The 13,302-nt window shown below is 39.6% G+C and overlaps 1 protein-coding gene across 4 annotated transcripts in view; it reads right to left on the bottom strand.

Moving 5' to 3' along the window:
• The window catches only part of nlgn2b (neuroligin 2b), a 61,914-nt gene extending 52,933 nt beyond the window's left edge, over positions 1 to 8,981 (bottom strand). For 2 of the 4 annotated variants that reach the window (XM_067494659.1, XM_067494660.1), the window contains exon 1: positions 8,015 to 8,981. The gene's annotated coding sequence lies outside the window, so the exon portion shown is untranslated. The remainder of the gene's footprint in view (positions 1 to 8,014) is intronic. The other 2 variants (XM_067494656.1, XM_067494658.1) reach the window with 2 other exon arrangements.
• Positions 8,982 to 13,302: the final 4,321 nt, after the last annotated feature.

Genomic DNA, 13,302 nt, shown 5'->3' with positions numbered 1-13,302 from the left:
ATTTAATGTTGTTAATGATGTCATCAGTTATGTGATGTCATTGATAATGTCATCAACAATGCCATGAAAGCAATACATTTTTAAAGTATAAAAATCTTACAGTATAAAAAATATTTAGAAAGTCATACACAAGCAAGGTGAACATTTTGAAGTTTGAAGCTGAAAGTATGCCGAAGCAGTTAGGGGCCAAAAAACATATGGATGACGATAATAATAGTAATAATAATAATAATAATAATAACAATAATAACAATAATAATATAGTTTAGGATATCATTACTGTAATTGCTGGATCATTCACAGTAGATAATAGCAAAACAGACAGGAAAATATGTAATATTGTTAATGGATGTTAATGGATGCCACACACAGTGTAGATCATATGTTATTACACTCTGACATAATCCAGTGGATACAGGAAAATCAATATTATAATAGCCTGTCAGCTACAGTGAAGGCCTTTTTAACCTCGTATAAGTGGTGACATTGTACAGACTGGATAAGAGAGGAGATGTTATTTAGGAGCCTACGTGCACACCGCGGGGGGGGGGGGGGGGGGGGGGGGGGCAGATTTTAACAGTGAATCAATCCGAAATGGAAAAAATAAGCTATACATGTGGGAGATACAAGTAATCTAGTTCTAGATCATCACAATAATGGATAATACGATCATCAGTCATACAGGTGGTCCCATACAGCACACACTGTGCTCAGGGAGTTCTACAATACATCCTGGAATGTAATCCTGCTTTTTTTCTCTTCACCCTGGGGGGAAATTTGACTCACGATCATCATTCATTTGAGTAAATACATACACTTTATGTTGTCATGCTATTCAAGCTGCCATAACACAAAACAGCTGCTGCAATGTAAACTTTGCCTTCAGATGTAAACGGTAAATGGTCTTATAAGGTGCTTCTCTACCTATTGATACTCAAAGCGCTTTACACTGCTTCTCATTCACCCATTCGCACTCACAGTCCCACACACACTCACCCCCGGGGGAGCTGCTATGCAGCTGGCCAACGCTTATCGGTTGCAACTAAGTTGGGGTTCAGTGTCTTGTTTAAGGACACTTCGACTTACTGTACATACTGTAAAACAAAGCAATCAAATTGGGTTTCAGTGATGGTTTCTGACTTGCTGAATTTTGGTGTGACGAAGTTCAGCGACAATCAGGAGAGTGTTAAAGTCACAGACTCAAGAGCGATGCCCGGTTATTAAGTGAGACATAAAAATGAATTAGAATATTAAAAGGCAAACCCAAAATCTGGATTTGGGTCCAGCAACAGCCATTAACTCACCCAGGATCTACCAAGTAGGTCTCAATGTGTGGATCTATGAAAACATGAGAATAATTCCACCTAGCTTCCCGATTGGCTACACTCAATTCCATTTTTGTGCCTCACTAATAGATAACACATTTAATGCTTGATTTTAATTTCTTATGCTAAATCAAACAGATGTCGCTTAAACATCCCTTACAAAATGCTGAAGATCTAGGAGGATTTCTTTTTAATGATATGGTGCCAAATGCTGCCTGACTATCTTACATTAATCCGTTTTATTATGTTGCAGGCTGCTGCTAATTTAGCTCAACCTTTTTCCTCCGTTTGTGATTTTTTTGAAAACTGACAGGGTTAAAACTTTTGCACTGCTGACGAGTATTAAGGTTTACTGCTTTTATAGTGGAGTTGCTGACCGAACATTACAACAATAAAGTACTTCCAAATTTTGAATTTGAGCTGAAATCCACTCAGGGCAGCCCTGTTTATTTGAGCAAACATGAATTAACAAAAGTCGTGATAGTTTTTTTAAAATGACTAACACAGAGATCCTAAATTACTAATAAATTCCAACATTAAGAGTTAATATAAACCTCCTTTACTGGTACACACTGCAGTATCCCCGGACCAAGGATGCTACATATAAACATCAGTCAAGTTTTTTCTATTCCAAAAGCCAGAGCCTAGCGGGATTCCTGTTTTTTTTGCACATGGTTTCACCAGAACAGTTACTTTAATGTTTATTTAATTAAAGGTCAAGTACAGCGAAAGGCTTTGCTGGGAACATCCAAGCAAACATTTTAATTAAACCAAAACAACTGTGATTTTAACATGTAAACACATTTTGCAATTAATGTTTCTGGTTTTGCCACCTACAGTCATGTGTCAAAGTTTGCAGGTGATTTTTCTTGCTCTCCGCGTCCTCGTGTGAATAACCTACCCCTGCACTGTTTCCACTGTGCTATCAAGAGCTGACAGTGGTTAGGAAAGCGATTTCGGGACTTTGAATAAACGCATGTAATTGTAATTGTACTGTCATTACACACAGATTATATTTTCTCGGTAGCTTGTCTTTGCACTTTTACAGTGGCACGACAAGCATTCTAAAAATGATCAGTGAAGACATAATGCCCACCGTTTTCAATGTCAGGTAGATTTTAAAAACCCTTTTCAATCCCCAATATTATTCAAAGTATTCATTCCGGTGCCTTTCAGTGTTTGCCTCATATCATAGCTTTGTCTTAAAATGTCAGAGGATTTCTGTGTCTGACATGCTTTTCAGAAATGTTCTCTTTCAGTTTATCTTGATTCTTTGACTCAGAGACAACAGTACAAACTCTCTTTTACTTTTTCGATCAGCACGTGTCAATGTTTCTTTTTTTTGTTCCCGACTAAAATGTCATTATTAGCACTGTGCATTGGATGTACTGCCAAGCACATACCCTGGTGTTCTTTCCGCTGAGCGACAGTTCACTTTCTGCGCTACAGGAACACTGTAGGTGGGGGGCACAGTTATTAACATTTCCTTTAGCACTATATCTCAAATTTGCTCTGCAATAAAGTTCTTCACTATCCTATCATATTCCCATCTGAAAATGTAGAAATTATGACATTAATTAATAGCAAATGGCTGCCATTGAAGTACAATTTATAAAATGTAGCCTACTGCTGCCTATGTGGCACAGACAGCCCACACCTTTCTAATGAGCACCGGCTGCATAATGCATGTGCTATGTTCTAAGCAAGGTAAATTATGATCAGTGTTAATAATAATGCATTGCCACTGCTCCTTTTTTGAAGAACACATGCCATGTTTGAATGCCAGCTCAAGCTTCTGCATCACTGCCCAAAAAATATCAGTGAATAAAATGTTACAGCTGCTTAATGGATCATGTCTGATGAAGTGAAGGGTGGAACTTTGCAATTCAGGAAAGGTCACGCCTATGCCACTAATAAAAGACACATTAAATTACCTGATATTATAATGGGGTTTGGTGTGATTGTGAGACTGTACAAGACAGGACAGCACTTATTCTGGCTTATCTCATGCATGGCGGTTATGTGAGATTGTTCAAAGGAGGTTACACAAGATGGTTACCATGGCATTTGCACGGGCCTTTCTCCAACTTTACTTTGCTAACAAATAATGGGTCAGGTCAAGGTATTCTCATGATTTTTCTTCTCCTTGTTAGTGACGTGATTAAGAGCTGGGTCATTTCAACCTCTCTTCCCTCTGACACTACATCCTTACAATGAAATTGAAATTTCCAAGCCCCTGTTGCAACAGCTACGCCATTAACCCAAGATACATTAAATATTTTATGTAAAGATGCCGTAGGTTGGTGAGAAACTAGGCTAGTCATATGGTGAGAGGATGTATGGATAGTAACAGTTGCCACACTTCCTAGCTGGGTAAATATAAGCAACTGTGGCATGGATTTCCAGGATCTTTTGAGCTGATGATAATTGTACAAATTCTAAAAATGCAATATAGCAGGGGTGAAACAACATTAAAGTCAACACTGTGTTTATATGTTTGTTCTGTTTCAAAGTTGCCGCTAGTCAGTAGGATAAGGTGGCATATCTATATTATGTCCTATCTCTCATTCACAGTAGTAGAAATGACTGATTTTGAAAGAATGGTCTTGATATGTCTCGAAGGACTAAGAGTTGTCAAGCTATAAAAATTGTATAATTATGAGAGCTTGATAAACAATTTCTGAAAAGGCAGGAGCATGTAGATGCTCAACCTCAATTGGCCCATAACTCACTGTTTGGACATTAAAACATAGATGACAGGGGAACCATGTGGTGCACAAGTAACATCTCAATTAAATTCTGTGTAGTTTAAATCTTTGGCAATATTAGAATGGACACTCATCAGCATTATACTGTACCACTGAGGCTTCATTAAGAAAGTTTTCAACAATAATGGAGTCACAAGTTTCACTCTAGTGGTCAAACACCCCATTATATATACCCTACTGTGTTCAGCAGCAAAGCCTGCAAAGCTATTGTTGGGCCATAAATTTAAAACAATGCTCCAACCTTTTCTGTGAGACACATCATGAGCCTGGGGTTTGTTTTCAAACGCCTTCAATTTAAACGGGTAAAGTATCTGTGTTTTTGTGCATCAATCTAGTCTCTAGAAATTCAGATCTTAAAAACTCCCTAATCCCCTAATTGACAAAATACACTCAGACCAATAATGTGGCAGAAACTTTGAGTCTTATCGGGAAAGTCTCTACAGTACAAGCTTGGCAGATTTGAGCATAATATTCCATTGTTCCAAGCAGATCCTCTCAAGCTCCACCAGCCTGGTCAACAAGTGTCTGAAGTGCTACCTCAGGTCTCTCCACAGATATTTTGTAGGGTTTAGTCAGTCAAAGACTTAAAGGAGAACTCTTACAGTCTGGAGCAGGTTTGACAACTGGGCTCTTGCTTACCTCCTTGAGCAAGGCCCTTCTTGCCTGGTTACTCAGTCTGGCCAAGCAGCCAACTATATATATATATATATATAGTGCCTTTTTCAAGAATCTTCTATTTAACAGTTACCGAAACCACTTCGCTACTAGAAGCCCCACAAGCTTTGGAAATGTTTTTACACTCTTGCCCTGAATTGGGTTTTAAGGCTGGACTTTTTTGACTTTCATGGTTCGGTTTTCTTCTATGTATACACATGTGCACATGTGTTTGCCTTTTTAAACAATTTCCAATCAATTTGGTGTGTCGCAGGTGAGCTCCAGTCAGGTTTTAAAACATCCCAAAGATAATTAAAGCAAAGGCAACAACAAAATGGACTTTCAGTGAATGAGGATTATATGAGTGTATAATTTTGCTAGGAGAGCACTTTCCTTTTTATATGACAGTAACATAATGATACAGTACAGTTTGAGATGTTTTTGTTACGACGGGTATTTAAAATGTACTCGGGCATGGCTTGTTAAAGAATGCAGGATTCTCTGGTAACAGCGTCATTGAAAATGAGAAAGTCGCAAGTATTAATACTTTGAAAATGGATAGTATCCAAAAGCAGTTAAAAGACAGACGGCAGTATTAAGGGTAAACAGTGGAAATGGAGGCAACAAGCTGAATTTAAACATGTAGATGCCAAAGGGGGAACAAAAAATGTAATTTTAGCTGGTCTTTAGAAACCACTTCTTTTAATGCCACTTTTCATTTCAAGTTACATTACTTAAACTCACTAAAAATGCAAAACCAAACCAAAGAGAAGAACACTTTTATTTGGATTGTGGTTAGTACTCAGGTGGCTTTAAATTAGGAAACAAATCACACTTCATAAAGCACATTCTGTAGCTGTAGCAGGCAGCGTATGCCCACACAGAAACCCGCAGATCAGGGAGCTAAAACACAGTTAGTTTTTACATTTGTTCATTTCGTCTCAGAGCAAGGCTAGTTGACTCAGTGGAACCGCAAATTTTGTTTTTACAATGGAATAATTTTAATTCAGACCCAGCACTGCAACATTAGAGAGGAGACTAAAGGTTCACGTTCTACATATTAACTATGCATTGCTTGGAAGTCTTCTATGTGCACTTCAATCCACGCCTATCCACTGAACTACAGTTACATTTATTAGCAGTAGCAAAAAATAACGCAGATAAAACAGTGACATCTCATACCAAAGTCTTAATAAGGAATTCAAGAGTTTTGTGTGTTTAGGCCTATAAACATGCAATGAAGTCAAAATGAAGCTTTAACCAATAAGTAATTGAGCAAATCCACTAAAGCCTGAGACAATGCCATACAAAACTAAAATTACAGGAGTGAAAACTTTGCTCTCGCTCTCTCTCACACACACACACAGGTGTGTACACAACCACTGGATATTAATCCTTCCATACTTGAAGAAAGACCCAGTTAATGTGTGGGAGACTATGACCCTCGTCTAGTTTTAGATGCGTCAGGTACATATCACCCAGCAGGCTTCATTAAACACAGGCTTAACGCGTTTCTTTTTCTGAAATTTAAGTCTGCACTTCACGCTGTCATCCAACCCAATAAGCAGCAATTCATTACATTTTATTCCATTTATATGTTCTGTTTACTTTGAGGAAATCAAATTACACTGTGGTCATCACAATATCAACTAATGCTTTACTCTAATGTACCTTTTTTTCATTCACTAATATGGGATTGGCAACAATCATGACATCTTTCCTTTGATATTAAGGGCAACCTGACACTAGGTGCTGTCCCTGAACACATTTAACCCCTAATGTCCAATTCATTTGACTAGTGATCAATCCGATCCGTGGTCAGGCGTCAGGTTTCCCACACTTCCAGTACACAGAACTCCATTACAATGACTACAGGAGAGCACTTCAAGATTATAAGGGTGTGACAGCTATAGCGCAATGAACGTTAGTCTGGGACAGCGGTGGAGAAGGGACAGGGGAAAGTTGGGCTCAGACATGATAGTAGACAACCGTGCCTAATGTGAGCAGGACCAACAATTGTGCTAAACCAGGTTTTGCTGCCAAACCAGGTTCTCCTTTTAGTCCCAAGAGTTGGTTTTTCAATTTTGATTTCTGTCTAGATCTTGGTCTCCATGATTTGTTCAACATACCATTTCACTCAATTAGAGAAATGATTAGTATATGGTGTCCATACACAAAATCTTTCATTTCTTTAACCATGTTATGTTATATACATTTAAGAGTCCAAAAGCCAGTAACCAAGGTGAGGTGATGTTGGCCTAAGAAAGCAATCACAGCTACTTCAGCACTATGCGGACAAGAGCAAGACCAAATTCTGCAAAAGTCTACAAAACCACTTTATTGCTTTTCTGATGGATTTTAAATGTCACTCCTCTGTAGCTACAGGCAATGTATCTGTGAAAAAAAAAACACATTCGTTCCCTAAAAATGAAAATATACCATTTCTCATCCATGACCTGTCAGAACAGAGGTCCTGTTGTCTGCCATTAACTGAGCACAGCCCAACCACCGCTGAATATTAATGGAGCCTTCCCTGGATCATCAGAGCGTGTGCATTTAATTCACAATCCTATCTGCATCTTCTAGGGCACAAGCCTTGTGTGTGTGTGTGTGTGTGTGTGTGTGTGTGTGTGTGTGTGTGTGTGTGTGTGTGTGTGTGTGTGTGTTTCTGCACACACTGTGCGCATCTCAGAGCTGCTGTGGGTCTGTTCATTAGAGAGGACATCTTCTGAGTTTGAGGCCTGTCATACACTCTGGCTGAGATCAGTTATATTACAGCGTAGCAGCGTGTTTATTGAATTAACTGCCCATTAACACACGAATTAAAAGCGTTATTGAAATTATCTGTACCTGTAAGAACTAGACCATACCGGACCCTAAATGAGAAGAGCAGTCTATCTGACTGACAGGACACATCATGAGCTGAGTCCAAGTAAATCACATGAATGTCATCTTGTTGGCAGCATGGTTAAAACGACAGGGTAGTGATTGTAGAGAATGCACTGATCGTGTAAAGATACGGTAGCTTATCAACAGGCAAGGCCAAGGAAGGTTTCCGCTGAAAGGAAGAAAATGTGTGCTATGGCAACAAAGTGCTATAAGGATTTACATTGAAATCTCATTCCCCAATTGTGACGGTGCGTCAAGATGGTTAACGTGCGCAATGTGCGAAGTCACCAAAGCTCACAGATTGCGCACACATAAAACCCATGACTGACAGAAAATCTCTAGTCATGTCAAGGAGGTGGTGTTGATCATAAGGCTTACCTAAAAGACTCGATGCAAGCACCGGAATTATGAGGACGACGATGATGATGGCCCGTCCATCTAAACACGATTCTTCTTTAGTATCCTCTGGCGGTGTGTCGATGATGTCTTAACTAGGCCATTTCTTCCCTGATCGGAATTATTTCTCAGGAGGGTAACGCGTCGCAGGCTTTCGCACATCAGCACACCTTCTCGGTGTCCGTCTATTTTCTCCGGCTTTTCCAAAAAAAGCACACCTCATACTGCCCCCCTCCTCCTCTCATGCCTCTCTGACAACACCCAGGTCGGATTCTCATGCACAGATATTTGACTTTTATAGTGTTGGGATGCAGCAGAGAGAAGAAATCCAACTGAAAAAAAAACAAGCACTCACGGTAAAATGAATGCGTAACGCTATAGCGTCGAGACTCTGCGCGTTGCTTCCAAAGTCAACGCAGTGGTCTGTCCTCTTTCCCTCATTTGTCCATGCTGATAATAATCCACGGAAGGCTATCTGCCCCGCTGCACGGCGAGGGGCCTTCAAATGCACGAACTGCTCGACTTAAAATGTGAAACAGCGCTCTGAAGATACCCCACGAAATCAGGTGTCCGATCTCTTCTTTACGCGCTTGCGTGGTGTTCTCACTTGGTTTCACTTGGTATGTGATGCTCTTAACTGAAAATACAGAGTCGGTCTGAGAGTCAGCGAAGGGATCTTCCGTTTAGCCTTCATGGCTTTTGAACGGTAGCTACAGTACGTTGTTTAAATAGAAAGATGCACTACTATTATTTGAAGACCCGCTGGAGAAGATCCCATGGCTGATGACAGCCTCTCTCTCCCCCTCTCCCTCTCAGTGCGGTCTCATCGACTCCCTCTCTCTTTCACAGGGCATCACTTGCAATCTTTCAATCACACAGCCAGTTGTCATGACGAGGAGGTGCGACGCAAAGATCACTGAACATGCGCTCGCTCGGCTGAAGCCGTCATGTGTAGAAAATGAAGCGGAGGTTTTAGGGATTTCCGCTGGGCTGCTTTGATTGTTTTTACATGTGGATCTGCATCGGGCTGACGTCAGAATGTTGTTGTTGTTGTTGTTGTTTTTTTGTTTTGTTTGATATTTTGTTCCAGGAATTATTGTATTTCACAGCGTATACGCTGTAAGTAATAATACTTGCTGTGACGCGCAAGTAATAAGAAGAGACAGTAATCCCTCAAGAATCAGCTTAATACCATAAGATATGTTGTTGTTATTCATAAAAGGCCGACCCTCCTCAATACGGAGGCTGTGTGTTCATTTACATCGGGCTTGTTTAACAGGAATGATCAGCATTGGTAATTTGGTTATAATTTTAGAAAAAAAAAAAAACCTTGAATCGTGCATTGTTGCATGATTTAGCCACTCGGGGGCAGCAAACACAAGTTGGAAACACTCCACTAATGTAAACTTTTAAGTTGCTATGGCAAACGTGTTTTCCAATTTCCAACCTATTTGTACCCCCAGTAGATACTAAGCAACATTATCACGCAGTTTAAAAACGTTTTTTGTGTTCACGTTATGATTGAAAGTACAATAACTACTTTCAGTTCATCTCAATTTGTTCTCCACAGACTCCCGAGGGGCTCTTCAGATGCTAAATGTTTCACTGTGTTCACACATTGTCTGTCATTATGTGTTGGGCATATAGCACACAGTAGGGATTAGGGCTGCGTTTAAAGACAACAGCTGCCTGCAGATGCTCAGTACTAAGAGTGAACCAAAACAGCGAAGTCGTGTAAAACCGAAAAAATAAAAAAAGCTCAAAGATGCACAGATGCTCCATAGACACGAGGGTGCATTGCAAAGTTGTATGATAATTCTCACTAGGTGACACCTTTCACATATAACTGATTGTTTGATCTAGTGGTGATATCAAATATTGATAATATTGATAACAGCAGTTTCAATTAATATCAGAATTATTCCAAGTGTAACTCTATTTGCTGCTTATGCAAACATTACATTACTCCATCACTATAGCAGGCTACATTTATGCAATTCCTCAATTTTTGTTCATGTCGAAAAACTAAACTTATGCCATTATAATAATTACGTAATTGTTTACTAAAGAAACGTACTGAATGATTTATTAGTTTTAATTTGTGCAGATTTTCAAGATATGATTTATTATTTTACAACATATCCTGTCCCAGGAGAGGACACTGTCCATGCATATTATGCAGTGTCTGGCCAGACCTGTCCTTAGGTGAATGAAAGATTTTTTTTTCCTGAATTGCATCACAAAATCAAGCTTTTCATCATCACCCGATTTGATGGGAGTGCGGGGAAACTGGACAGCTAATAAATCGTAGGCTGGTTCGACTCACGAGATATAAGCTCTTTGTTTCAAAAACCAAGGTTGTGGATGCTGCTGCTGCTGTATCCTTGGGTCATAGGAGTTGAAATACAAAGGGGCCGATGTATGATTAGAAGAATGGATGTCTTGGATATGCTAGAATAGAATGCTACGGTTTGAAATTTGTGTATGCCAAAGTTTTGTCCTAACATTTACATCAAAAGTCATTAATTCTACATTTAATTTCTAATGACATATTATAGACCATTAAGCAGTTGCTAGGATGAGTGGCAGCAGAGAGAATAATGCAGGAAAAGGTTGAAATTTTGATTAAAATGCTGTCAGATCTCGGTTCTGTAGTTTACGATTATCTTGTATTTAACTAACCGCTTTTAAAGTGAAGTCTGATCCTCCCGGTAAAGAGACAAAATGAAGAAAAAGCCTGATGTGGAAACACAGTTTTGAAATGAAGATAAATGTAAGTGTTGACAAGATGCAAGTACAAAAAGGAAAAATCATATTGGCACATTATAACATTGTATAGACTCATACATTAATAAACAATCGTGAGATAAATTTGTTGCTCGATCTGTATGTAACAAATCAGTGCAAAACATACAATACACCAGATAGCGAACTGATCCACATGATCCCCTGCAGAGGGACATTCAGGAGGGGGGGTGACGCATTTTCACTGTTCAGCTGTTGGAGAACAACTCTCTCTGCTGGATACAAGTTGCTGTTGCAACATTTAAAGCAGCATCGATATTCTTTAAGATTGTTTTATACATGCTCCATATTTGTCACAATTTAATCTTTAACTTGTGCGACCTTAGTCAGTCCCTGCAAATTATTTGACGATCATAAAGGGCTTTTTCTCTAAAACAACTGCAAACTGTGTCACTGTAATGCTATTTTCGAATCAAATGTCTAACCACAAAAATAATCTCAATTAATGCAATTTCTGTAAGCCTGTAAAATGTTTATTATTGGACCCGTGCTTTTGGGAAAAGTGCGGCAGAAGTCTTTCTAATGACTTGACCACCTGGGTTGAGCTTCTTACACTAGTAGCTGTTATGATGACATCTGTGGTTCTGCAAACAACCTCAGGCACTGTAGACTGCAGGATGCCATTGCTTCTTGACTTGGCTCCACTGTGAACACAGTGGAGGTTCTAAACCCCCACACATGCAGATGTAACTGAAATGGGAGCTGCATGTGTAGAAGAATAACAGCAGTATTATAATGCAACAGTCAAGTCATGAATATTGATGACACAGCATATATGTCCAGTAAAGTTTGATTCTGGACAATCATCTAGAGAAAACCCTGGCAACCACATGCAAACTCCAAACAGCTAGAATCCAAACTTTCCCTGCTGTAAGGAGACAGTGTGGTACCACGCCACTAAGCAAATCACTAAATCACAAATTAACAAGCTTAAATCACTTAATTGACGAAAGTGCATATAAAATACCGATTTAATGAGGGACATAAATACAGAGTTCTCTCAAATTAACAGCTGCCCCAGGACGAATACTGTGATGAAAGCTTAGGTCCTCGTCTTAATAGGCCTCAGGGACGGAGAGCGATAAATATGAATTGCCTGAATCAAATGGGGTCAGTGAACAACTTCAGCTTTATGTCACACACTATATAGTTGTAGAATATAGCTCTGGCAGAACCAAGATTAAACACAAAGGGTCTTTTCTGCTCCAGTTCCTTGCACTTGTGTGTCCTGTTCTGAAAGTGGCGTGGATCTTAAGCTGAGACTGAATGTCTATTTTGTTGTTCTTCCAATCGCTGCCCTCTTTTTCCAGTGTTTATAATCTTCTCATAATCAACAACTAGTGATCTTTTTAATGAAATATGCTCCGAAGGGATGAATATAATGCAACTAAAGTGGTTAGGCAAGCAATATTGCAGGAAACTAAAGAGTTAAAGCTGAGGAAAAGAAGTGTGATACACTGAAATTCCCTCAGCTGCCACTTTTTTTTTCCTAGAGGACTAAAATAATGGAAATTATTAACCAAGAAACAACTGGACCAATTTTTCAGTTCTCTGCATTCATTTCACTCCATTTGTGTGTGTTTACTTTTAAGCCTTTTCATAAGCAAACAAACAGGAGCAAAATTGAATGAATACACACTGTGAGTCACTGTGCTCAATGTATCTGAGGCTGGAAGTGTTAGCATGTCTGGCTGGTACCTTCACCACCCAGGTGGCCATGAGTCATGGCGATGAGTTAGCTGGTTTGTCTTTGCCGCTCCATTTTCTTAAAACCCAAAGAACGAAGATACTGCCACCATGTAGAAAAGCAGGTGTCTGTTGTTACTGTACCCTTTTTGGTGGCAGGCAACAAATTGGCGGATCACTTACAATGGGCAGTTTCATGATGGTTTGGTCAGAGTTTGAAATCAGGGTTAAACGTAGGCGTTAAATTAAGGTGGTTGGGACGGTAAAATGGTCATAGTTTGCCTTAAAAATGGCTGCTTTTTTAACATCACGTGTCACATGACAAGCTTCACGATTTGTTTAAATGTCCATGTGAAAAGTAGAAAATAACATTCCAAGAAACCAAAAATAATAAAAGGTCACTGAGCCAAATCTACACGAGATGATAAGAGAGACAAACAGAGCCTGGTTGCAGGTGGAAATGGGACTGGAATGATGATTTGTTCCCTATATTCAAACACTCATTCAATCTCTCTCCCTTTCTCTCCTTCTCGCTCTCCCTCTCCCTCCTGTAGACCTACGCAACACTTTACAGTCTCCCTATCCAGAGCTATGTCTTTAATAGGATGAGGGAAATCATGTTAAAGGATTTAAAACCTCTGCAGTGAAGCGCTGTAGCTTTGCCAAGCTCACTCTCTGTCGTTCAGCTTCCCATTGTGTCTATTCTCTAACACTCTCCCCTCTCTGAATACCTTAGCCCTGGCTCACACTGTTCACTCCCAACTAATAACAGAGGTCCA

This window comes from Channa argus, chromosome 24 (genome assembly GCF_033026475.1).
Source record: "Channa argus isolate prfri chromosome 24, Channa argus male v1.0, whole genome shotgun sequence".
Classification (NCBI taxonomy): Eukaryota; Metazoa; Chordata; class Actinopteri; order Anabantiformes; family Channidae; genus Channa; species Channa argus.
Note: the sequence above shows the minus strand (reverse complement) of the source record. Positions and strands in the feature narration are given on the sequence as shown.